This window comes from Mya arenaria, chromosome 6 (genome assembly GCF_026914265.1).
Source record: "Mya arenaria isolate MELC-2E11 chromosome 6, ASM2691426v1".
Lineage (NCBI taxonomy): Eukaryota > Metazoa > Mollusca > Bivalvia > Myida > Myidae > Mya > Mya arenaria.
This window is the reverse complement of record NC_069127.1, coordinates 70,910,611-70,935,548: the sequence shown is the minus strand read 5'-3', so window position 1 is coordinate 70,935,548 and position 24,938 is coordinate 70,910,611. Positions and strand designations below refer to the sequence as shown.

At 34.7% G+C, this 24,938-nt stretch overlaps 1 long non-coding RNA gene across 2 annotated transcripts; it reads left to right on the top strand.

The window, feature by feature from the left end:
• The first annotated feature begins 343 nt into the window (after positions 1-343).
• On the top strand, positions 344-22,011 carry LOC128236406 (uncharacterized). Of its 2 annotated transcripts, none has more exons than XR_008261341.1 (6): positions 344-589; positions 3,380-3,503; positions 12,754-12,806; positions 14,379-14,419; positions 14,729-15,299; positions 21,638-22,011. It is a non-coding gene; the product is annotated as an uncharacterized LOC128236406 (long non-coding RNA). The 2 variants fall into 2 exon arrangements; XR_008261342.1 differs by having other exon boundaries at positions 14,379-14,518.
• Positions 22,012-24,938: the final 2,927 nt, after the last annotated feature.

The window sequence follows — 24,938 nt, the reverse complement described above, 5'->3', positions numbered from 1 at the left end:
CTTGTGATTCGCCATTTTTAATAAATTTTTCATTCTGCAGTTAATGTCTAAGAGAGTGGTCGCCGATATACCAGGAACCGTGCTTGCAAGGTGGCAGAACTGGTTTTGTTGTGTTATTTATCCGTTCGTAACGTAAACTTTTTCTCGCGAAAATTATATAAGTAAGTACATTTTCATTCAAAAGTCACAGGGGTTAAAGTAGTTGTAATGAAAGTGTTGTTTTAATAAATTTGGGATCCCCACACTGAACCTTCGCATACCAAACTTATTTACTGTAACGAGCTTTACCACAGACGTTAACTGTTGTCTGCTACTACTCAACTGTTATCTGCGACGTGTACAATGCCAAAAGACCTGTCATGTGCAATCCTTACAAATGCATCAGTGGATGTACGTGATTTAAAAGGCATCAACGAAGCTTTCGGTTATGCAAACCTTGTTTATTAAAGACCTATGAACACAGGTAAATAAAATTCGAACCCTGGATATGCAGATTCCAAACACACGTTCCTCAACGCCCAATCTACTGTCAAATCCGTACCGTCAAATCATGGATCCATCCCTGCTCTAGGACTGGATTAGGCTGCGGGTAACTGAATTAAAATCCTTTATTGTATTTGTATTAAAATTGAATCTAAACGCAATATATTCCCAATCAACTGATATTTGCATTTTCCTTCATGGAAACTTTTTTTAACATGTCAACACCAAAATTTAAGACTTCGGTACAAATTATTTCATGTCAGACACATGTATCAAGAAAAGAGCTGTCCATTTAATCATTATCTGTTTTCCGTGCCTTCATACTTCATTGCAGCTTGATAAGAGTTTCAATATCCAGTAGGACTTGTCTAAGTTGCATTTAGCTATTAAAATTGCACAATTTTATTGTTTTATTCAACATCAATTTCAATTTATATTTTTCTATGCCTAATAGTGTTGTGCCTATGATCGATTATAATTGACAATTGATCGTTCAGGCCTACGTCGGGGACACTCGATAGTGAAATTTGAACAATCGATTATAGAAAAAAGGGACATAACCGTTACCGACTTATTTTACTTTTTCTGGTTAATGCTAGTTAATGTTGAAATGTTAAGGTGTTACTATGTTAAGTTATCAAGTCATATTTTTATCATATTTAGTATGTCACTACAGTACCTTATTACAAATTGTCTTTGTAATTTAACTGCTAAAGGATTGGTCCTCAACTAATCTGATGCTTGTGGTTTAAAAGTGATTTTTAAAACATGTTACCATTTAGTTCTCACCATGTAAGAATTTAGCTTTCTCAGTTTTCTGAAAGGATATGTTCTTGTAAGACATTATTAAGCAGATTCAACTGATTGTTGTGCTTGTTACTGACTGATTTTTAAAAAGAAATCGATATCTTTTTTTTTGTTTATTTTACACGTGTAAACAATACTAAATGTAAGACAAAAATTAGAGCCTGTTCTGTAATAATAATTTGTTAACACTAAAGGACAGTTGCATTCTGAATAAATAATGTAATTTATACAAAGAAATATACAAACAATATTGTCAGGGAACATCGGTGCTTAAAACTGGTGCTTAAACTGTATCTGTATGCCTTAAATGACCAAAGGTAATCAAATAATAATTAAGTCGATTAATAATCGATCATTGATTGGTTTCATAAACTGATTATCGATAGTAATTTTTATGTCCGATTTCCAACACTAGTGCCCAACCACCAATTCATTGTATATATTCAACCAACTAATAGGAACTTTAGACAGTGCTCCACTGTAATTGAGAAAAATATGGTTACCCTTGCATTATTGTATACAACCTATAATCCTTTAATTTATTGCATGCTATTTCCATCAATATTTATGCAAAAAGCTACAGAAACTAGCTTGAAGTATAATTTTTTTTAAACATAAACCCGGGTTAGTGGCACTGGGCAAACGCCAAAGACATAGAACACAAAATCACAAACAAGTCTGTATTTTATTAAAGGCTGAATTTTTTTGAATTTTACACAAATCTATGCAGGCAGGCATTAATCTAATCTAATTTAACAGTGATCCATGCATGTTTCGCCAAATCTTTTCAATCCTTACACCAAAAAGCGGGGAAATAGTCAAGAGCACTGTCTCTGTTACAGCTCTTGTTTGTTTTATGAATGACTTTTTACCTGTTAATTGTACTGGTTCATTCAACATCAAAATAAATTAAGATGATGTAAAGTTTTGGGGGTAATGCTAATTGAATTAAGAAATTGTTGATTTACCGTACATCACATTCAGAGATCAGTATAAAATAATATCTGTCATGATTTATTGTAATTGATATTTCAGCCTTTTCAGGTCTTTTGTAAAGGAAAAGAAACTAACATTTAAAAATTTCCTCATTTGCAGGAGACTGGAAAGCTTGTTCTTTAAACTGTAAAATTTCCCTATTATTAAATTTTTGACACTAGTTTTTCCAAAATGTCTAGGGTCTTTTTCCCAAAATGGGTAGAAAAATATTATACTACCTTATAAATTACAAAGTTATTGACCTTAGTTACTTTTCCATGTCTGGAGCATAATTTGACAATTACTGGTTGGAAATTTTAAACTCTTTTTAGGCCTCATTTTAAAGAAAGAAATAGTGTTAAGGTGGCATCCTAGTGTTTTCTGCACTCCTGTATCAGCTATAGTTCCCCTGAAAAACAACTTGCTTCAGTTTTACTCTGCTTTGCTATTGTTTTTATCTTATAATAAATACAAAACTATCACCATTTCCAGCTATTGCACATACTGTGTGAGTTTATGATATTATTCTATTAATAAAGACTTGTAAAAGGTTGCTTACCTGGTAAGTTCTTCGAAAATGAAACATGTCTTTTAAATTTTCTGAATGTTATTAAACTTGTCTGAAATTAATGCCTAATGAGAAGTTTATGTCTGACCTTATAAATTTTAACAGTTCTTTAAAGCTGCACTCTCACAGATTGACAGTTTTGGCAATTTTTAAGGTTTTGTCTGATTTTGGTATCAATCCCTTTAATATAAAGTCATATAGGATAAAGCACAGATCTGAATTATTTGGCAAACTGTCATAAATTTCATTTTTATTTAAACGTTAGAAACGCTTTCAGCTTTAAAATATCATTTTTCAAACATAAATATGGAAACTGTGATCTGATTTCTTGTCAGCAGCTTTGTATCACTGCTTTCTGGAAAAAAAACTCAAAAACTGGCTCATTCCAAGACAAAAAGTGAAAAAAAGTTGTCAACCTGCGAGAGTGCTGTCTTGAATTTAAGTATTTTCACTCAAGTTTCTTGGTCACTATAACTTAGATAACAAATGCATCCCCATTCATATTTGTTTTAGGATTTAACTAATTTGTTTTAAAATGTATTACAGGCTAGATCTACAGCCATGGCCAGTTAAAATTGAAATTATGAGGATGGTTCCCTACTTGAATTTCACAAACCTTTCACTGAGATGCAGACCGGCATGCAAGACGAAAGTCAACAAACGCAACAAGGTACATTCATGTTTAGGCTTTAAGGGTGTTTTTGTCACTGTTTGTAACTTTTAAACAAGCACACTCAATTATCCAATAATTTTTAAAAATTCAAATTTGATTTTGCTTTCTTAAAGCTGCACTCTCACATTTTGACAACTTTTTATGCCCCCCTTCGAAGAAGAGGGGTATATTGCTTTGCACAGGCATGTCGGTATGTCGGTCGGTTGGTCGGTCGGCCCGTCGGTAGACCAAAGCTTGTCCGAGTGATAACTCAACAATTCCTGGACGTATGGTCATCAAAATTCACATGAAGGTTGGGCCTGACCAGTAGACGACCCCTATTGGGTCAAAGGTCAAGGTCACAGTGACCTTTAATGGTAAAATAATTTTAAAGCTTGTCCGAGTGATAGCTCAACAATGCCTGCACCCATGGCCCTCAAACTTGACATGGAGGTTGGGCCTCACCAGTAGATGACCCCTATTGTTTTGGGGGATCATCAGGCCAAAGGTCAAGGTCACAGTGACCTTGAATGGTAAAAGGTCATCCGAGTGATAACTTGACAATGCCTGCACCCATGGCCCTCAAACTTGACTTGGAGGTTGGGCCTGACCAGTAGCTGACCCCTATTGTTTTTGGGGCTCATCGGGTCAAAGGTCAAGTTCACAGTGACCTTGAATGGTAAAAGGTTGTCCAAGTGATAACTCAACAATGCCGGCACCCATGGCCCTCATAATTGAATTGGAGGTTGGGCCTGACCAGTAGCTGACCCCTATTGTTTTTGGGGGTCATCTGGCCAAAGGTCAAGGTCACAGTAACCTTGAATGGTAAAAGGTTGTCCGAGTGATAACTCGACAATGCCTGCACCCATGGCCCTCAAACTTGACTTGGAGGTTGGGCCTGGCCAGGAGATGACCCCTATGGTTTTTGGGGGTCATCTGGCCAAAGGTCAAGGTCACAGTGACCTGGAATAGTAAAAGGTTGTTCGAGTGATAACTCGACAATGCCTGCACCCATGGCCCTCAAACTTGACTTGGAGGTTGGGCCTGGCCAGAAGATGGTCCCTATTGATTTTCGGGGTCATTGGGCTAAAGGTCAAGGTCACAGTGACCTGGAATGGTAAAAGGTTATCGGAGTGATAACTCGACAATGCCTTCACCCATGACCCTCAAACATGACTTGGAGGTTGGTCCTGGCCAGAAGATGGTCCCTGTTGATTTTAGGGGTCATTGGGCCAAAGGTCAAGGTAACAGTGACCTTAAATAATAAAAGGTTGTCCGAGTGATTACTCAACAATGCCTTCATCCGTGGCCCTCAAACTTGACATGGAGGTTGGGCCTGACCAGTAGATGACCCCTATTGATTTTAGGGGGTCAAAGGTCAAGGTCACAGTGACCTTGAAAGCGACCTCGACAATTCCTGGACCTATGGTCATCAAACTTGACATGAAGGTTGGGCCTGCCCAGTAGATGACCCCTATCGACTTTGGGGGTCATCAGGCCAAGGTCAATGTCACAGTAACCTTTAACGCAAAGAAGTTAACAAATCTTCTCCCACTGATATCTCAACAATGCCTGAACCTATGATCATTAAACTTGACATGGATGTTAAGCCTGACCAGTAGATCACCCTTATTGATTTTAGGATTCATAGAGCCAAAGGTCAAGGTCACAGTGATCTTGAATGGTAAAAGGTTGTCCGAGTGATAACTCAACAATGCCTGAACCCATGGCCTTCAAACTTGACTTGGAGTTGCATCTGACTTGTAGATGACCCCTTATGATTTAAGGGGTCAAAGGTCAAGGTCACAGTGACCTTAAACGAAAAAACCTTGTCTGTGTGATAACTTGACAATGCCTGCACCCATGGCCCTCGAACTTGACATTTAGGTTTCTGGTGACCAGCTGATGACTCTGGATTTTGAGTTCATAGAGTCAAAGGTCGTGGTCATAACACACTCTATCCTCACACTTTAATGGTCATAATCTTAAAACTGCCTTAACGGCAACAAATCAGCTGTCATTTCGGTCCATGCATATTTCAATCAATTGTCCATATAATCCTGACAACATGGCGCTCAGGGGGGGGGGGGGGGCATAATGTTTGACAAACATCTCTTGTTTATTTTTTGTCTTGGAACGAGCCAATTTTTGCGAAAATCCATGGAAACCAATTAAATAAGACTGCTGGAAAAAAATTAGATCGCATATTTTTTTATTTAAGTTCAAAAATTGATGTTTTATGTATTGTTCTTAAACCGTTGGTTTAGGCAAAAAAACATTAATTTTCGAACGGAAATATGAAAATCTACGATCTGTTTTTTTGTCAGCAATCTTATATCATTGGTTTGCAGATATTTACGCAAACATTTCCTCTTTCCAAGACAAAAAATAAAAAAGTTGTAAAAATGGTAAATCTGTGAGAGTGCAGCTTTAAGTGACAGCCTCTGTCTCTTTCGTAATGAAATAATGTGCTGCTCTAGATAATCATTTTGGTAACAAGGGTTTTAGGTGAATGAACTGTTTTGAGTACAATGTTAAAAAACATTGGAGCATGCTCAATTTAAACTTTATTTATTTTACAACAATTGTGAAGGATTTTTTTTACAATTTCATTCTCTTGACATGCTGTTGTTCGTGGGTCTTTCGTTGTGGTAAAACTGGGTAACTAGTGTACAAGCTTGATGACATCCAACAATACTCACATGTGCCAAAGCCAGGAATCAAACACAATCATGTAAATTGTTGAATGACTTGTCATTGCATGGTTTAAGCTCTGCCTACTGGTTGCAAATATGCCTGTATATTTATAGAAAACTTCAATGTTAGAAATATTTCAAATTTTATCCATTGAAGTTTAATCTAAATTTTTGATTGGATTACCTTTTTAGCTCACCAGAGCATAAAGAGCTCAAGGTTAGCTATTGTGATCTGCGCCGTCCGTCCGTCAACAATTGCTTAAATTTCTTCTGTGAAACTACTAAGCCAAATTCAATGAAACTTCACAGGAAGCTTCCTTGGGTGACCACCTACAAAAATACATGTCAAGGGGTCACGATTAATTAACAACAACAACAACAAAATGGCAGACTTCCTGTTTTGCTTATATTTAGCATTTCCTCTTTAACTACCAGTCCAAATTCAATGAAACTTTACAGGAAGATTCCTTGGGTGACCATCTACAATAAAAACAACAAGGAGTCACAATTGATCAAAAACAACAACAGCAACAACATCAAAATTGCTGTCTTCCTGTTTTGGTTTAAAAAACAACTGCTCTGAAACTGCTCCAAAGTCAATGAAACTTTACAGGAAGCTTCCTTGGGTGGCCCACTACAAAAATACATAAGGGGTCACGATTGTTCAACAACAACAACTACAACAAAATGGCCAACTTCCTATTTTGCTTAGATAAACATCTCCTCTAAAACTACCAGTCCAAATTCAATTGAACTTTACAGAAAGCTCCCTTGGGTGACCCTTTACAAAAATTCACCAATGGTCATGATTGATCAACTACAACAACAACAACAACAACAAAATGGCCAAAATGTTGAAATCTGATAGTTATGTAAAGTTTACGTTTGAAGCAAGGGCAGCAAGTTTTGCTATATGGTCTCCTTTTTTGTTGAAGATTCCACTACTTTCTATTTTTAGAAACAAGGAAATAGATTTTAAATCTTATTAAGTCTTCGACATAGTCACTTAAAGGTAGTTATTGCTCCTTTTTTAGGTTCATTGATTCAAATAATAATTATACACTTTATTCTTCAGAAGAAATTTATGATACATTTAATAATCAGACTTTTCAATTGAAGTTCATGTAGATTATTCTAAGCTAAATTCTTATCTTCTGTGTGGAAAGTGAATAAGGCTTAATGTCTTTTAAGAAAATGTTGATGTTGAACATGTGATGGAAGGTGATGTTGACCTAGAAAGAAGAAGCAATGATATTAGTGGAAGGTGCTGAATGCGTTCTGATATTTGATTTTTAGAGCTTAAGGCAGTTTATTGATTTTATTGGATGGTGCACTGTTTGTTGTTTGTGTATCTGTACTAAATGTTCTTTAAGTGTGCAAGCAATTTGACACAGTTTTGTCAGTGTGCATGCATTTAAATGATGAGTCCTGTGTGTGTGTGCAGGCGATTGAACAAAGTCCTGTCAGTGCGCAGGCAACTTAACGAAATCCTGTCAGTGTGCAGGTATCTGTACCAAGTCCTGTCAGTGTGCAAGAAACCGTTACAAGTCCTGTCAGTGTGCAGCCAACTGTGACAAGTTTTGTCAGTGATTATCCAGGCAACATGTTTGATCAGTATGTTTTTCAATATCCTTAGAGAACAAAATTAATATCAAGCTATTATGATTACAAGGGTTAAACTCTTTTACTCAGGTGACCGATTTAGGGCCATTATGGCCCTCTTGTGTTATTTTTGTTATTATAAACTTAAAATGAAATGTTTATGTAGTACTTAAAGCTGCACTTTCACAAAAATACCCTTTTTACAACTTTTTTAATTTTTTGTCTTTAAAAGAGAATTTTTTTGCGTAAATATCTGCAAAACAATGATATAAGATCGCTGACAAAAAATCAGATCGTAGATTTTCATGTTTCCGTTAGAAAATTAATGTTTTATGACTTAAACCTTACTAACGGTTTAAGAAAAATGCATAAAACATCAATTTTTGAGCTCAAATATAAAAATCTATGATCTAATTTTTTGTCAGCAGTCTTACATAACTTGTTTCCATGGACTTTCGCAAAAATTGGCTCGTTCAAAGACCAAATATAAAAAAGTTGTAAAAACGTTCAATCTGTGAGAGTGCAGCTTTTAAGGGGCTGTTCTCAGTATGATAAAATAGCAATGTCGGAATCATCTCACGTATACAAATTCTAGGCGAGACGTAAGTATGCAATGATTCTGATTCCCTATTGCTCTCTGGGTATGTCCATGTAACTACTCGCTGTTCTATGAACACTTAAAGGGGCTGTACTCCGTATGATAAAATAGCGAAGAAAAAAAAGTCGAAAACTGACATAAACTTGGCATCGATGTGTACAATGCATTGAAACTTACTTACTGAAGTACAACATAGTTTACAATTTATTTAAGTTTAGCAGTTATTTCGTATTTTTCCATTAAAAAAAGATTACTGGGTATTTCTACCAGGTAGAATTCATTCCTTATGCGTGATTGGCTAGTCGGTGTTATCACGTGATATTACTGAGATAGTGGTATAGCTTAATTATGTCACCTAATTAGAGTAAGTCGTCGTAGCTCAGTTGATACGTCGCTGGACTGCATTTTTGGCCACATGGGTGCGAACCCGGTCTCCAACACAATTCTTTTTTTACATTTTGGTACTTTTTTACAATTATAATATAAAAGCGTTACACATAGTATTAGATAATTGTCATGAAATTCGTTACTGAAAAAACTTTTTGTGGTGCCAATCTGGTGTACGGTCCCTTTAAAGGGACTCGCTCTTTCTTTTGGACCAAGGATTGTTTTCCCTGTAATGCATCTGAAGAATAATATTATGATTATTTGACTCTTTGATATGGAAATTGCACAAATAATTCAATTAAATTATTTAAAATATTCTGGTTGTAGTGGTGAGCAAACCCACACAAGAAAAGTCAAGAAAAAAAATGCCTTCACCACTAATAGCCTGAAGGACTTCTACAATGGCTAATGTTGTTTTAACTATTATTGAATACATTGGACACATTACATGATAAAATCCATCAACCAATCACGCTATATTAATTTGCTAGATTGCATTAATAATGCTATTCAAACTTGTGGCATCCAAAGACAATATTTTAGCACTATCAACATAATTTGTTTGAGGGTTCCATCTGTCAGTATCTTAGTTTTGACACTCAAAATGATTTGAAAAAAGAGTGAATTGTTGTTTGTAGCCCACAATCTGGAACCATGAACAAGTCTTCACAGATGTCCTCACACTATGGCAACCATTAATTAAGGCCTAAATTAAAATTAAGTTTGTTTGCCCTTTACCGACCGACCCGAAAAAAAGCCGCCGACCCAAAATATTTTATTGCAAAATTCGTGAGAATATTTTTTTTTTCAATTTTGCAGTCACGATTTGTTTTCGCTGTTTTTTCGCCGTTAGTTTAGTTTATTTTCTTTCCGCTCAATCGTTGGGTTCTTTAAATCAATCAAGACAAAAGAAGCGCTTGTTGTACGTTTTGTGAACGATTTGCAAGCGTCTAGAAAACAGTTCATCATCATGGCGTCCATATTAACATTTTGTTACAGTGTTTTTATTAATATTGATGGTAAATTAAATCAAATTGCGAAAAATAAAATAAGTTCTTTCGAGTCCACTAACACATGGGAAGATGTATTATCAGACTTTATGAATAAGGCAAACGTAACATTACAAAAAAACGGATTCCGTTACAATTTCCGTTTGCAAAAACAGCACCGATGTCGAAAGTTTCCATCCAGACATTTCTGAAAGTATTTCGGTGCTCAATACCTTTGACTGTTCGATCAAGGAACGTTACGATTACACATGTGGTTCAGTCATTGTACCCGAAGGTAATTTGGAATTGATTCATTTTGGAATAATATATTCTATTATGTGTTTTAATATTAATATTTAAACAGTTACAAATTCGAAGACACTGTCTGACAGACAAGATTCTTTCATAAAAGAAAGCAAATACATTGAATTTGTTTTAATTTTCACTTTGATGTTTATAGGTTTATTTCTATGTCAGATGTTGAGTTTAAATACTTGAATTAATGTATATTGTACACATAATAAATGAACTGACCATGTTTATATTTAACTGTTGCAATAGGCGATTCTCTGGAGGGTGTAGTAAGCGTGCGACAGCAGATGGACTGTTCTACTCCTATCGAGTTTCCTTACTATGCAGGCAACAACCCGGTGGCGGTGCGAAAAGACATATGTTGTCATTGCGGGGAAGGAGGCACTGAGAGAGATGCTGCATTGTTACAAAAATACAAGACTGTTCTGCCAGTTTGTAGAGCTTGCAAACTGATAAAAGACATTCCAAAAAGAAATCCTATCAAGTAGACAGTGGATTGTGACTTGACTCCTAACATATAATGTACTAATAAGACAGTTCTTTGTTTAAGAGTTCAATGTGAACATTCTTAAGACAGTTCTTTGTTTAAGAGTTCAATGTGAACATTCTTAAACCCAAGTTCGATATAAATAGCATTATAATTATGCAACTGTTTGTTTTCTAGTCAGACATTTTTAGTCTTCTAGTCGGACATTTTTGTGTGTTCTACACATGTAACTAAAGAAATTGTATCTGTTAAAGGATTGTCCCAAGAATTTCACAAGTATTTTAATAATTGTGCACAATTCTTGTCCATACAGTTCTTGTTTTTTTAAGAGTTGTGAACATTCCAAAACCAAGTTCGATGTAAATAGCATGATAATTATGCCACTGTATGTTTTCTAGTCAGACATTTCTAGTCTTCTAGTCAGACATTTTTGTGTGTTCTACACATGTAACTAAAGAAATTGTATCTGTTAAGGATTGTCCCAAGAATGTCACAAGTATTTTTATAACTGTGCACAATTCTTGTCCATACATGTGTATCAGTTTTCTGCTATAAATAAATGGTAAAGTTGTTAGCTTTGTGAATAAATAACATTTAAAATCCCTGCTTTTTAAAGTAAATATGGTATAGATATTCCAGGTGTGATGCATTGATGGACCATGCTTGATATGAAATTCTTACATATTCCCCCAAATTTATATGATCAGAACGGAAGTTTCTTTCTACCTCACAATAATTACACTGCCATTTATACAAACACTGCTGCAACATGTTTGGTCATACATGTCACTCTTAGAATGTTGTCAAGGTCAGAATTCCAAATCAAGCAATAATACTCTGCCATCTGACAGAGAGTTTAACATTTAAAAGTAACAACACGAGTTCTATCAAAATTAATTTATTTTGCATATATAGTTAAAACATGCCTCCCTCCCCCTTTTCTACAGACTTGGGACTGTCTTGCACTCTTCTAGTATGATAATGTATGGGGTGTAAAATGACTAGCAGTGAAAAGATTGAAAAACCACATCCAGAAATGCCAATATTACACATTTGTGTCTAGATCTACAATCATGCAAGAAGTTAGTGCAAGGTGGGGTTAAAGCAAAGTGTCCTGCATGTACAGTAAAGCTTATCAATACAGCATACATTTATATATTGAAGTACAGTCAAGCTTACAAATATATATTACAACACACGACAAGGTGGATAAATACAGAAATGAGGTGAAACCATGCATATAAAGCTATATATCATTTAATAATAATTTAAACATTAAAATGCATTCCCATATATTAATGTAATGGTTGCAACAATATGGTTCATCCACCAGAAAAAATAAAAAAGGTCAAACATACAAACACCAGTTTTTGTGTTCAAGATCAAATTCTAGAAAAAAATAAAATATTTTTCCTACCTACCGACCCACCTCTAAAATTTAGGGTCGGTAAAGGGCAAACAAAGAATTTTTTAATTGTGGCCTAATTGCTATATTTTCTTGGTCCTGTACATATGTATATGGTCCTTTTTGCAATAAGAAAGAGCATGAAAATACATTCAACAGCCAAACAGTCATCCAAGAAAGATTATAAGTATTCAGTGATTCAGATTATGTTAATAGTCAAATCGGTCTTTAAATAGTTCTTAGGAGAGTGAAGCATTATTTGTTGATGGTGCGTGAAAACTGCTTTATGGTGACATTTGAAGCGAGAAATAATTAATTAGCGTTCTAAATATTGCCATAAGACAAGGTTGCTACAGAAGACAGTCTTCAACAAGGGAGGTAATTACAATGTGGTGACCATTAAAAAGGAGTTCCATATGGGCATTTTATCTTCGCCCGTGGGCAAGATAAGAATTTCTAGCATGGTTAAGTTATTGGATCTACTTATCTGAGGTGGGAGAAAATAAATCAGAAAAAAAGAATGTCACCCCCTGCTGCTATTTGAAAAATGGATGAAAATCCAGCTATTGATTTATTTTGGCCTAATGCATGATTCAAGGGTCAATGACAACATCCCATGTAGATAACACCCTCTTTATATGAAAACAGTGTAAAGAATTAATTTTGTATCCTTAATTGTTTTTACTTTTTCATTCTCCTTACAGTTTTCTGTAATCTTACTGATTTTTTCGGCATTATTGTGTAAAACAAAGTTCATAAATGTGTTAAATTCTTCTCTGTTTGAATCATCAGATGCGACAAGAAGAGAGGAAGTGTAGCAGAGGACAGAACAACTGATAAAGGAGGTGAGTAAATAGTCCGACTATTTCAAAAATTAGAAGAGTAAAAATGGTAAAGATTGTGCATGTAAACACCTTTAAGTGATTATCTCAGCAAATACATTACATGTATGTTTTGCATTGAAACTTAAGATGTTTGTTCCGAACTATCTTAGGACTAACAACCTACTTAATTAATAAAGTTAGGTAACACTATTTTGAATATAATGCAAATTAGCATTTTTTAATTCACTCACAAATTACAGATCTAAGGTTTTGCATGTAAGCACACATAGGTTAATGCATCAGTAACTACTACATGTGTAGTATTTAGATTTTATACAAAGGTACTCAACTATCTTACCTACTTGAATAACCAAGTTAGTTGACTCTTTTTGCATATAAGGCAAATAATGGCCCTTTCTTTTTCAACTGTGAAATGTCAGTCAATATCTCAGAGAGTGCCTCTTATATTGCATTGCAACTTCGGACATGAGTTATCGCTTATACAACTTATTTAAAGAATCAAGTTAGATAACTCTTGTGTATAATGCAAATTATTGCCCTTTAGGCTTTATTACTTGACTTCAGTTAAGGTTGTGCTTGTTAGCACACATAGGTTAATATCTTTGCAACTTCTTAATGTATTGCATTAAAACTTAATTCAAACATGTACAATTAAGCATGATAACTATTTCTTGCATACTTCGCAAATGTTTTCCCTTCATTATTTTATTTAAAATTTCTTGATATGGTACTGCATTTAATCTGTATAACAGTATTTTATAAATTTTCCACCAAAACTTTCATTCCTTAAATTTTAAAAAGGGCAGAACAGTCGCGCACAGTTGGTTTCAATGCCAGCACTTGTTAGATCTGCTTTGGACTCTTGCATTTCACAATCAGTGATCTTGAGTAAAATTCTCATGCATTATATTGTGCATACAGTTTATTACTTAAACACTGCATTCTGTAACATTAGGTATACATCTAATGTGAATCAAACAGTATAGAAGTCAGCATTTGCAACAAACACTTTATACAATCATGCTTTAGTGAAAAGGAATATTAGGCAAAATAAATAAAATTGTTTGTTTAGGGTAACCTTCCCAAAATTTCTAGGTAGGGTAGGTAGGAATTTTTTTTATTTTTTTTTTTCAAATCTGTCGTAAGTTCAGAGTGTTTTCTTGCATATTACAGTCTTTCCTACATTACTGTCATTGCCTGACTTTGTTTTATCATATAAACAATAATTCTGATTAAAATCTGCATTTATCTGTCCTTCGTAACTCTCTATTTGCTAACAAATATTTTTTTTGCTCAGAAACGGAAAAAAAAAAGTTAGGGTCGGCGCATTTTTATAGGTAGGGTCGGGTTACCCGAAACAGACATATTTTTTTTAGGCCTTAGTCAAATGTTTATCCAGTGCCAGTTCCACATCATTCACATTTGGTAACATATTGCGGCAGGGTTAACTACTATATCCTGTTCATTCTACTTCAGTTGCAGGATTGGCCAGCACTCTCATTAGTTCAAACATTACTGATTGTTTAAGCAATATTGTATTGCAATTGCATTTGGAACTGTATATTGTTTCAGGTTTCAAATATGAAGGGGATGCGGCACACGATGGACCTTATGTGAGTTGAGATTGCAGGATGAGGGCAGAAGTCAGGTCACTTAAAGTGGCGTACAATATGTGTTTGGCACCTTCAACTGGGATAGCGGGGCGGAGCAGGGTTAAATAATTTCACAACTTTTAATCATATTTATTTAAATTGTAGATGATCTGTTTTCATTGTTCTTGTTTACATAAAACAGGCAAAAATCCGTTCAAAGGTTCAATAATCACCTTTAATCTCATTTACTGACATTATTTTAAGAATTTAATTGCCAAAGTTAAATCATAGATTTTGACATACAGACTTACCTTACCTTGCTTATTTCAGATGCAGATTCTGCATGCAGAAGAGTTCCTGCTTCTGCTGCTGCACACAGCATGACTATAGCTACCACTGCACGCAGAATAGCACAATACACCAGAGGCCTCCACTGCGCACAGTAAAGCATCTGCCCACAGCACTACAGCAACTGCCTGCAGCCCTACAACAACTACCAACAGCACTAGAGCAACTGCCTGCAGCACTAGAGCAACTGCCTGCAGCACAACAGCAACTGCGCTTAGCACTACAGCAACTGCCTGTTACATTACAGCAACTGCCCGCAGCACTGCAGCAACTGTCCGCAACATTACAGCAACTGTCCGCAACATAACAGCAACTGCCTGTAGCACTACAGCAACTGTCCGCAACATTACAGCAACTGTCCGCAACATTACAGCAACTGCCTGCAGCACTACAGCAACTGCCCGCAACATTACAGCAACTGCCCGCAGCACTACAGCAAATGCCCGCAACATAACAGCAACTGCCCGCAGCGCTACAGCAACTGCCCGCAGCACTACATTAGCTGCCGTGCAAACAGTCTAGATTGGGGCCGCTTGCTGTCAGGAAAGAGTCGGTAAGTACATATCTCTCTTGTTGCAAACTATGTATCTACAAGTTTTGAATATTATGTAAAGAAAAGAATAGAGATATTGTGTATCAGTAGTATGTGATACCAAAACTGGCATCAAACTTACGTATGAAACTGAAAAACTTAAGTAAGGGTTGACAGCTTTACCAAACTTTGTATATAGGAAGAGTTAATGGAGACCTTTCATGGGATTGCCTTTGGGGCTCATTGGGTCAAGGTCACTGTTACTAGAAATAGAAAAACGGTTGAAACTGAATAACTTAAGTTACGGCTGAAACACGGTATTGGTGCTGAAAGTAGTCTCACTTACTCAAGAAATTGAATTTTTAGATAAGATATTTCTTTTTAATTAATTACAAAGTAAAGGGTATGCCATACATGAAACAAGTTTAGTTTTTTGTCAAAATTCATGCATCGTTTTTTTATCCACCGTTTCCATCCTATGGTACAACAAAAGTTACGGACACTACATTAGGTGTATAACATACAAGAAAAACGAAAAGAAACTTCAAAATGTTAATTATTTTCACTGTAACACCAATAACAGGATATAAACACTGAGATAAAATAAATTTGAAAGTGATAAACATCTTAAGAAAAAAATACGAACATTTATGAAGCAGGTATCAGATAACAAGAGAACAAAGCAAGAAACTGTTGTTTAACATTCATAATAAACTCACCAGAAGGTTAGTTAGGCATTTATCTAACACCGAGAACAAAATCATCAATACTGGCCTAAAGAAGCATAAACTTTCATAATAGGTAGAAGTACTATACACATACATTTGGTTACAGACACTACCAAAATATAACATTTTAATGCACTTGCAGAATCATTTTGATCATGACAAAATTCAATACAAAGGCAAGTCAACATCTAAACATTGACTAGAATATTATGACAGATGGTTGTTGATTGGTTAGAATTATAATGCAAACGTTATTTTTACAATTATGTCCAAACTTCACACTGAAATTATAAAAATATGAACAGTCAAGTTTAAGAAAGAACAGTGTAGGAAAACTGTAAATAGTTCAATGTCTGACTGAAAATGTCTACTCATAGGGAGGCATCTTAGTGATCCCGCATTTGGTTACAGACACAACATGGATGTCATCTGAAATGACCCCTTTCACTGACTATTTCTTGAGCTTGTACCCTACACAAGATTACATCAAACGGTTATTGTGAACAATCTCTCTATCAGGCCACTTTGCCTGACTTTCTTATATATTTTAATCTGATATCTGTGTCAAAGACGTCCATTACTTCTGCCATATACTCACAGAGAAGTCCCTTCTTTAGCCAAACAGCTACAAAGTCACCAGAGTTGTATTTTTGGGATTCTTTTGGTTTCTCTTAATGTGTGCACTTGACTCAATAGTTCAATGTATGAGGCAACATTTTATCACAAAAGAAGGAATTTTCTCTACAGTTAAACAAAATATTACATGTAGGGATAAAAACAAAAGTGAGGTTTTCTTTCACTTCTATGCTTTTTTGTGTAGTGTTTGTAACCTTTCCAAAGTAGTAATTTTTCAATGATGTTAATTCAGAGCACTACAATTCTTGGCAAACTTGACCATTACATGAATACGCATTAGCCAATGTAGGAATTATACTTTAGAAATGAGAAACAATGAAACTATTGCAAAATAAACTTTTGATGGTTACAGACACTACATAATGAATGTTAATAATTACCAAGATCAATCGTTCATGCCTAAACCTGGGCTTGTCCTGAAACATAAATATTGTCTGTACTTACCATAGAGTACCTGAATGGTTAATGCCAATTTAAGTTCAATTAAATATTATTTTGAACCAATTATTGGAAAATAGCATTAAGCATATACATGTATTTGATTTTTAGTGTTTAAACACAACAATACTGCTGATAGTATTTTACTTATAAAATCCATAATTTATGACCGATTTCATGAATTCAAGCTGCAAGACTTACATGACAGAAGTCTGTATAAAACCGTACCAAATTATTCAAGTGAGACAACATAATTCCAAACATTTGCCAATTTTGGAGCATGTTTCAATGCATATCTCACGAATGGGTTGTTTAACACTCCTGAACAATTCAGAAAAGTCAGTTAAGTAGCAGCAAGGCTAGCCAATCTTTGACATTAGTTCCTTTCGTGTATATTTTTCTGTGTCTTTGATATAACATAGAACAACCTGATAAGCACCATTACCGTTTTTTTTATCTTGGTAATTAGGAAGAGTTTATGGATGCCTTTCATGGGTTTGCGTCTTGGGCCCATTGGGGTCAAGGTCACTGTTACTAAAATAGTAAAAACAGTTGAAACTGAATCTCAAGGCTGATGTTTTCATGGGAATCATTGAAAAACTGGTTTCAACGCATTGCGGCGTTTCTTGTTGTGTTTAGAAGCATTGACCTCATAACATTTAGCAAATGTAGCAATAAAGAGCTTTTCTTCAATATGTCCCAGTGGAGTCGATACTGACGGTACGTTATGAATGACGTGCCTTTTAATTCTGAGGGATGTCCCAATTCATCTCCAAATTTTGTTAACCTTTAAATGGAATGCAGTGACGGCAGTTGCTTAACTAGCGCTTTTGGCATTTTTTCTGTACGAGCCTTTCGATTTCAATGTGTATTGAATGAAGGAAATAGCTTGGGTGAAAGCATTGTTTACTACATCGGTGAAGTTCGATATTATTAAGGACACACCGATTTGCAAAACAAAGCTACATTTAGGTCAGTTATTGGATGAACAGTATACGTCAGATATGTAATATGTTTTTATTAACAGAAATGGGGGTTGCATTTGGGTCAAATGCCATTAAATGACGCCATTTCTCAAGCATGCATATTGTCGCCTACCAATTATTGATTGTTAAAGGTCTCACCATCGGTCTGTATATCAATATATATATATATATATCAAGTTATTCATATATATTTTTTTCAGTATGCAGATTTTGCTTATGAATTGACACCGGTTTACTTGTATTCCTTTTTTAATTAGTAGTTTATTAGAACAACGCTGTGCAAATTTATTAAGTGAAATCTTTCATTGACATTTTCGTTTTACAAAATTATTTAAACGTAAACGGGTGGGCTCAGATCAGGGTAGGACAGCATGTTGCACTAACACCAAAAAATAAAGTTGCATAAATCCTTCCAATTTTTACGAGAACAGACTACTTAGGCACTCGGGCATATTTATTCCGAACGGCATCAAGATCACATGACTAATAAAAAAAGTTATAAAAGTAGGATATTTGTGGTTAAATTAGATTAATTAATGATAATTACTTTTGTTTCTATGCTAAAGCAGTTAAAACTTCTTGAATTTCTGATATGATTTTGGGAATCTATTATTTTAAGTTTTTATAATTAATCGAACATATTTAAAAAATATTTAGAATACTTCTTTAATACGAGCCCTGTTGTATCGCTTAAACCTTATGTTGAGTTTTTGATATGCTGTATATGCATAAGATAATAAACATTCCGGTGTCTTCTGTTTACTCTCAATACAAAGCAGGTTGTTTATTCAGACCATTGTGTTCTTGCTAATGGTTGAGCATACATCATGTGAATTTTATTATGCCCCCACAAAGTGGCGGCATATAGGGTTGCCCTTGTCCGTACGTACGTACGTACGTACGTACGTACCGAAGATTGTTTCCGATCTAATTCTTGAAAACCGTTTGTCCAATCCTCACCAAACTTTAAACACATGTTTGTGACCATAATATCTTGATCAAGTTCGATAGTCATGGAAATCGCTTTAGTCATTTAGGAGTTACGGCCCTTTTTTGCCAAAAATTCCCGAAGATTGTTTCCGATCTAATTCTTGAAAACCGTTTGTCCAATCCTCACCAAACTTTAAACACATGTTTGTGACCATAATATCTTGATCAAGTTCGATAGTCATGGAAATCGCTTTAGTCATTTAGGAGTTACGGCCCTTTTTTGCCAAAAATACTTAAAAAATATATGTTTCCAATCTAATTCTTGAAAAGTATGTGTCCAATCCTCACCAAACTTTACATACATGATTGTGACCATAATATCTTGATCAAGTTCGATAGCCATGGAAATCGCTTTTGTCATTTAGGAGTTACGGCCCTTTATTTGCAAAAAAAGACTTGAAAAATACGTCCCGAAGATTGTTTCCGATCTAATTCTTGAAAACTGTTTGTCCAATCCTGACCAAACTTTTAACACATGTTTGTGACCATAATATCTTGATCAAGTTCGATAGCCATGGAAATCGCCTTAATCATTTAGGAGTTAGGGCCCTCAGATTATCCTGAATAATCATTATGGCTTATTTTCTGTGACAAAAAATCAAAGTGGGGGCATCCGTGTCCTATGGACACATTTCTAGTTTTAAATAACATTTTCATTTTTTATTTAAGATAATCATAGTAGTATGGTGACTCAAACGCATGTTCAAAACAGTCAATTGTAACTTATGGTGGCAAGATACACAAAATTGTTTCTAGGTGACGTTATTCACATTATGAGTAATCTGAAATAAATTATCAAAAGGTTCTTCAAGTATTATTCAATAATCGAAATGATTGTCTGTGTTCATAAATGTTCGTTAAAGAAACTCGTCAAACAACTGCATCAATGTACTTATGTCAGACACCGCTGTATGTACATTGTTGTCAGACACCGCTGTATGTACATTTTTCTAGAACCTAAAGGCATTGGTTTATCGACAGAACAAAGAATGTCTTCAGAATACATCCAGATTTAGTCATCTTTGTTTGGTCTATGTTGGACATACTTTGCCCTTCCCGTATTCCTTAGAGGAAACTTTTAAGGGAAGTTCCTCATCGGAAGGATCATATTTAACTACTTTGCCGATATACCAGTGATCGTTGTAAATGGCTGCAACAAATCTATTTTCTGTAAATGACAACCTTGATTCGACCCTTCTTGCATGGTGACGAATGACTTCTGGTTCATTTGAATGTCTATGCGCATGTCAGTTTGAATGGTTTTGCCACTTTTTGTACTAAAGTATGCATAATCCACCCGTCAGAGCTGGCATTGAACTTCCCGTCTATGAAACATTCTTCACAAAAGGATGAAGTATTTTTACAAATATTTCACTGTTCCTCACTGGAACATACACTATGCATTTGCTATGTACTCTTGATTAACTTAACATTTACTGCCAATGGCTCACTGCAGGCTTTGTCACATTCCTCTTTGGGCACAAATGAGTACTTTCTCTGATTACTCATTGTTTTCAATTCTAAGTCAAAGCGGCTTAGTCGGGCGCGATGTCCTACTACAGCTCTTGTTCACTAGAATGTTTCCGAAGAACCTTGGTAACATAGGAAAACTCTTATTCAGAAGAATAGTCGAGTTCAAAATTATAGAAGGCCTAGGCCTCGCAGAGATATACATCGTTTTTCGGAGCAAAGTATATGTGAGAATACGTCATACTAATTCGTAAATAATCACACATAACAGGGACTTTTAAATGTTATCAAATAACTTGAAATATAGTTGTGAAACCTTATGAAAAACATCTTTACCTATTTTACACCTTTCCAGTTCTACTTAACCCACATACTAATCAATACTAATTCATGACGCATGAGTTCGTATTCAATTTTTCAGGTTGTCATTGATTTGTGAAGTTCTCTACGGTTACCCTAAGACTTATTGATTATGATATCTTAGTTTTAATGTATTATATCTGATTGATGGTACGGTGAAAGTTAAATTATTGACAACATTATTTCTGAAAGTTTATACATTTATTTTTACAAATACAAACAACATACATCGAATGAAATATTGGCCCTCAATTTGTGCAACGACTGATAGGATGTCACGCGTATCAGTTCGTGAACATAGATGAATATGGCATATAAGATGTTTAAGTTTTAATATATTTCAACGCAGCTAACGGTAACTTAAGAACGTATACGAGACATATATAATGGACACAAATTATTCACAAAATTAGTCAAAGATAATTAAAGTCTGTTTTTTTTTATCGTAAATAAGTCTACTGTTTATTTATCATATCAATGTTTAAGATATATTTGTATATATATAAATAAACTTTCCTTGTATGCAGCTCCTCCAGTAAAATGAATGAAGTTTGAATCATATGTTAAATTAAATAACTCAATTCATATGAAACACATTCCGAAGTGAAACCCTTGTGTCAATTGTAACCCTTGTGGCACCTGCATAAACTTTCAGTTATTTGTAAGGAAAATTGACCCTTTATTTGTATAGGACATAAGGCGGAATTTAATGCAAACCATTTACAACTTGTTACCGTTTTATGAATTTCAGGCATTTCTCCCGAAATCGTTCGTTGTGGCGTTGATAAAGAATGAAGGCGACAGGAAAGCTCACTGTGGTGCAGTTTGCTACCTCCGAGCAAGGGATGTTTTCTATTAATGAACGTTGTTTAGTGCATCTCGATATATTCAGTCGAAAACTAAACATATAGCAATGATCACTTATTACCATTGGTAGCACTTATATCATAGGAAATTTAACATTGTTGGAATAACAGTATCGCGATATATTGCCATTTGTCCTTAATGTATCGCTAAAAAATAAACAAACGACGAATTCGTAATAATTTATATATGGTCTTTTTATGTATAATCATACAACTTTTGTCCATTTTCTTTTATGTTTTATAATGGATAATTAAAAGTACAAACAACAGTTGTTTTGTTTATCCACTGATGCTTGTTGAATGCTGACTACAACAATGATACAAGAACTTATTTTACATCTGTTTCGAATCTATCTTAAAATTACTGACTTGCCGCAAGCAATTCATAGTGGGATAGATAAACTGTTTATGAAAAAGAACTTACGTTACAAAATGATTTTAGAGGAATAAAAGAAGACATACTTTGGTAAATATTTTCGAAGTTTAGTGATAAAAACGATAAGGATGAGAAACTGGACTGCAATTATTCAGTGTATGTTAAACGTTTAATTTCACTATAATATTATTGTTTGAAATGAGTATTTATTACATATTTTAGAAGATGTTAACTAGTCTCATTGTCAGTAGTGATAGTATTCTGAAGAAGAACGGTTATTCAAGGAAGTTAAAACACACGTGTTTGAGATAGGCCATCATGATCCGTGATCAAATTCATAGAATATATTGGTTTACATATACAGATAGCGAACAATATAAGGAAGTACATAATATATACCCATATCTTGGTTTAAACAACTGTTTCCATAAAGTTCGAGAAACATATCAATTAATTGAAACAGTTGAAAAACTAAAATGACGCGCTGATTGACCTCTCTAATCTACTTTACCCAGTTTAGATACAGATATCCTTAAGGGCCTTCCACAATGCAAAAGTCGTTTGAAGGATCAAAACTAAAAAGCAATCTTGATTTAGTTTTGGCGTTCAATATTGAGCAAGCATAATACATATATCCATTGTAAGATGTGTAACTGTAATTAGGAGTTGAGCAAATTTTACGGAAGAAGATTTTATCAAGATTTCCGATAAAAACCTTTACTTTTTCTAGAAATGACTTAATACAAAAATAATATAGTTTTGTGTCAAAAGTGTCAGTACTACCTAATCAACAATACCGTGAGGCTTTGTGATAATTGCAGCTACTGTGGAAAAAGGTAGTATGGCGTAATTTACCTCAAAAACAAGGTTTTAATATCGACAGAACTTTCCTATAAATATGTGAATGTTTTTTATTCAAAATCTGATAAAATCTTCTTTCGTAAAACTCGGTCAACTCCTTACTTTCACAAAACATGTCACAAAGACTGTATTTTATACTCCTGAAAAAAGATCGTTCCTCAAACTAAATAAAACATGAACTTTGAAACTTTTGGCCTCCCCCTTCCACGTTTGCACTGCGGAAGGCCCTTTAAACGACGCTGAAAGTATAACATGCGTACGATTGAACATAGTAATATTATGTAAGCGCGAGTCGACACATATCGCTGTTAAAACCTATCGCAAAATATCGCCGATAATATCTCACAAATGAAGTGTCCCTTACCACATGACCAACTTATACAATGGAAACAGCAAAGATACAATCCAACAGCCAAAAGTATATCATCATCTCCTTTTTAGAAAAAAGAATCACCGCATACCAGACAAGTAAGGACACTACATACGACACAATATTAAATTAAACTGAAATAAATAAATATTGAACTCACTTTTGAACGGTCAGCGACAGCAGCCGTTTTTGTGAAGTTAATCTGGTGTACACATTGGTAATAAGTATAGTTAAAATAATTGGGGACATTTGAGAACTGACTTATTATTTTTATTAGAGATATTGTCTCTCGCAAAACGTCAAAGGAAATGAATATCGTTGTACTTCATTGTTCTGATATATACTCGTAGTTGTCATAGTTTTGCGAAAGTGTTTTGGTGCTTGTGTGTGCGTGCGAGCGTGCGGATGTGCGTACCTCCGTTAGTGTGTGCAAAAGTTGGAAATAAATGGACTAAATTACCTTAAATTAACTTCCAGGAACACTACTATATTAATATCAGGCATGCCTATAATAAGTACGTAATTCAGATTTTGCACAGACCAGTAAACAATTAAAAAGGAACACATTTGGGAAAACGTGAAACTAATTTGGTTGATGTCAGTTTTGTAAACATTCATTTAAAGTTATAAAGAGTATTAATTTAATCTGAGAATATTATTCTAAATAATACAGAAGTTTCCTTTCTATTGTCATCTTCTAATCATCTGAAGGAATGCGCTACTATTGGCTTGTAAACATTTTCTATTTAGCATTCTAGTGTTCTAGTGTCAGTCACATCTGCCCAAGAGGTGAAACGTTCAGTAAATTAGTATAATCTTAGTATTTAGAAAATAACGAAGATTTCTGATAGTTAATTATTTTCTTTTGTTGTAACCTTCGCAAAACAATTTTAAAGGCAGGCTTAACAACATAGCATATGCAATTGGACTCTTCTTAATTGTGAAATTGGATCAATTTAATATTTTAAATACTTGATTTCAGAGCGCGAGTCTTCCCTGTAGTATTCATTGTATCATAAGTGCTAGATTTGTAACGCAGAACCCATTTTAGAAACGTAGGGTATCGATAACAACCAAATGAAAACTACTATAGGCCATTAGGGGCATCCCATTTTTGCCATACAATAAGAGTTAAACGAATAAATCACGATAACTACATGGAGATAATAATTTAACCAAAAATATCGATACGATTTTGAAGCGGTCATCGAAAGACATACATATCATTTTAGGGATTTATACTATGTTATAGTTAGATGACATGAAATAGCATTTTAATTACAAAAAATTGGCGGAGTCAGCTTAGTGAACGAGCCTATCTAAATCATTAAAATAGAAGGTCAACTTAAAATATCCGTTCAACTAGCTGTCTTTGACTACTTCCTCTATTACGTTATAACTTAATGTCCTTGTACAAACTAAACATTTAAACTCATTGGCTAACACATTGCCAACGCAAAATCTGACACAGGGAGTTTGTATCGGATGAGTAGCAGTAGGCGGACCTTTAAACACCCGCAAAAGTTGATATTCCTAATGAATAAGCGTAGTACTTAATACTTGCTTATCTGCAATTTCT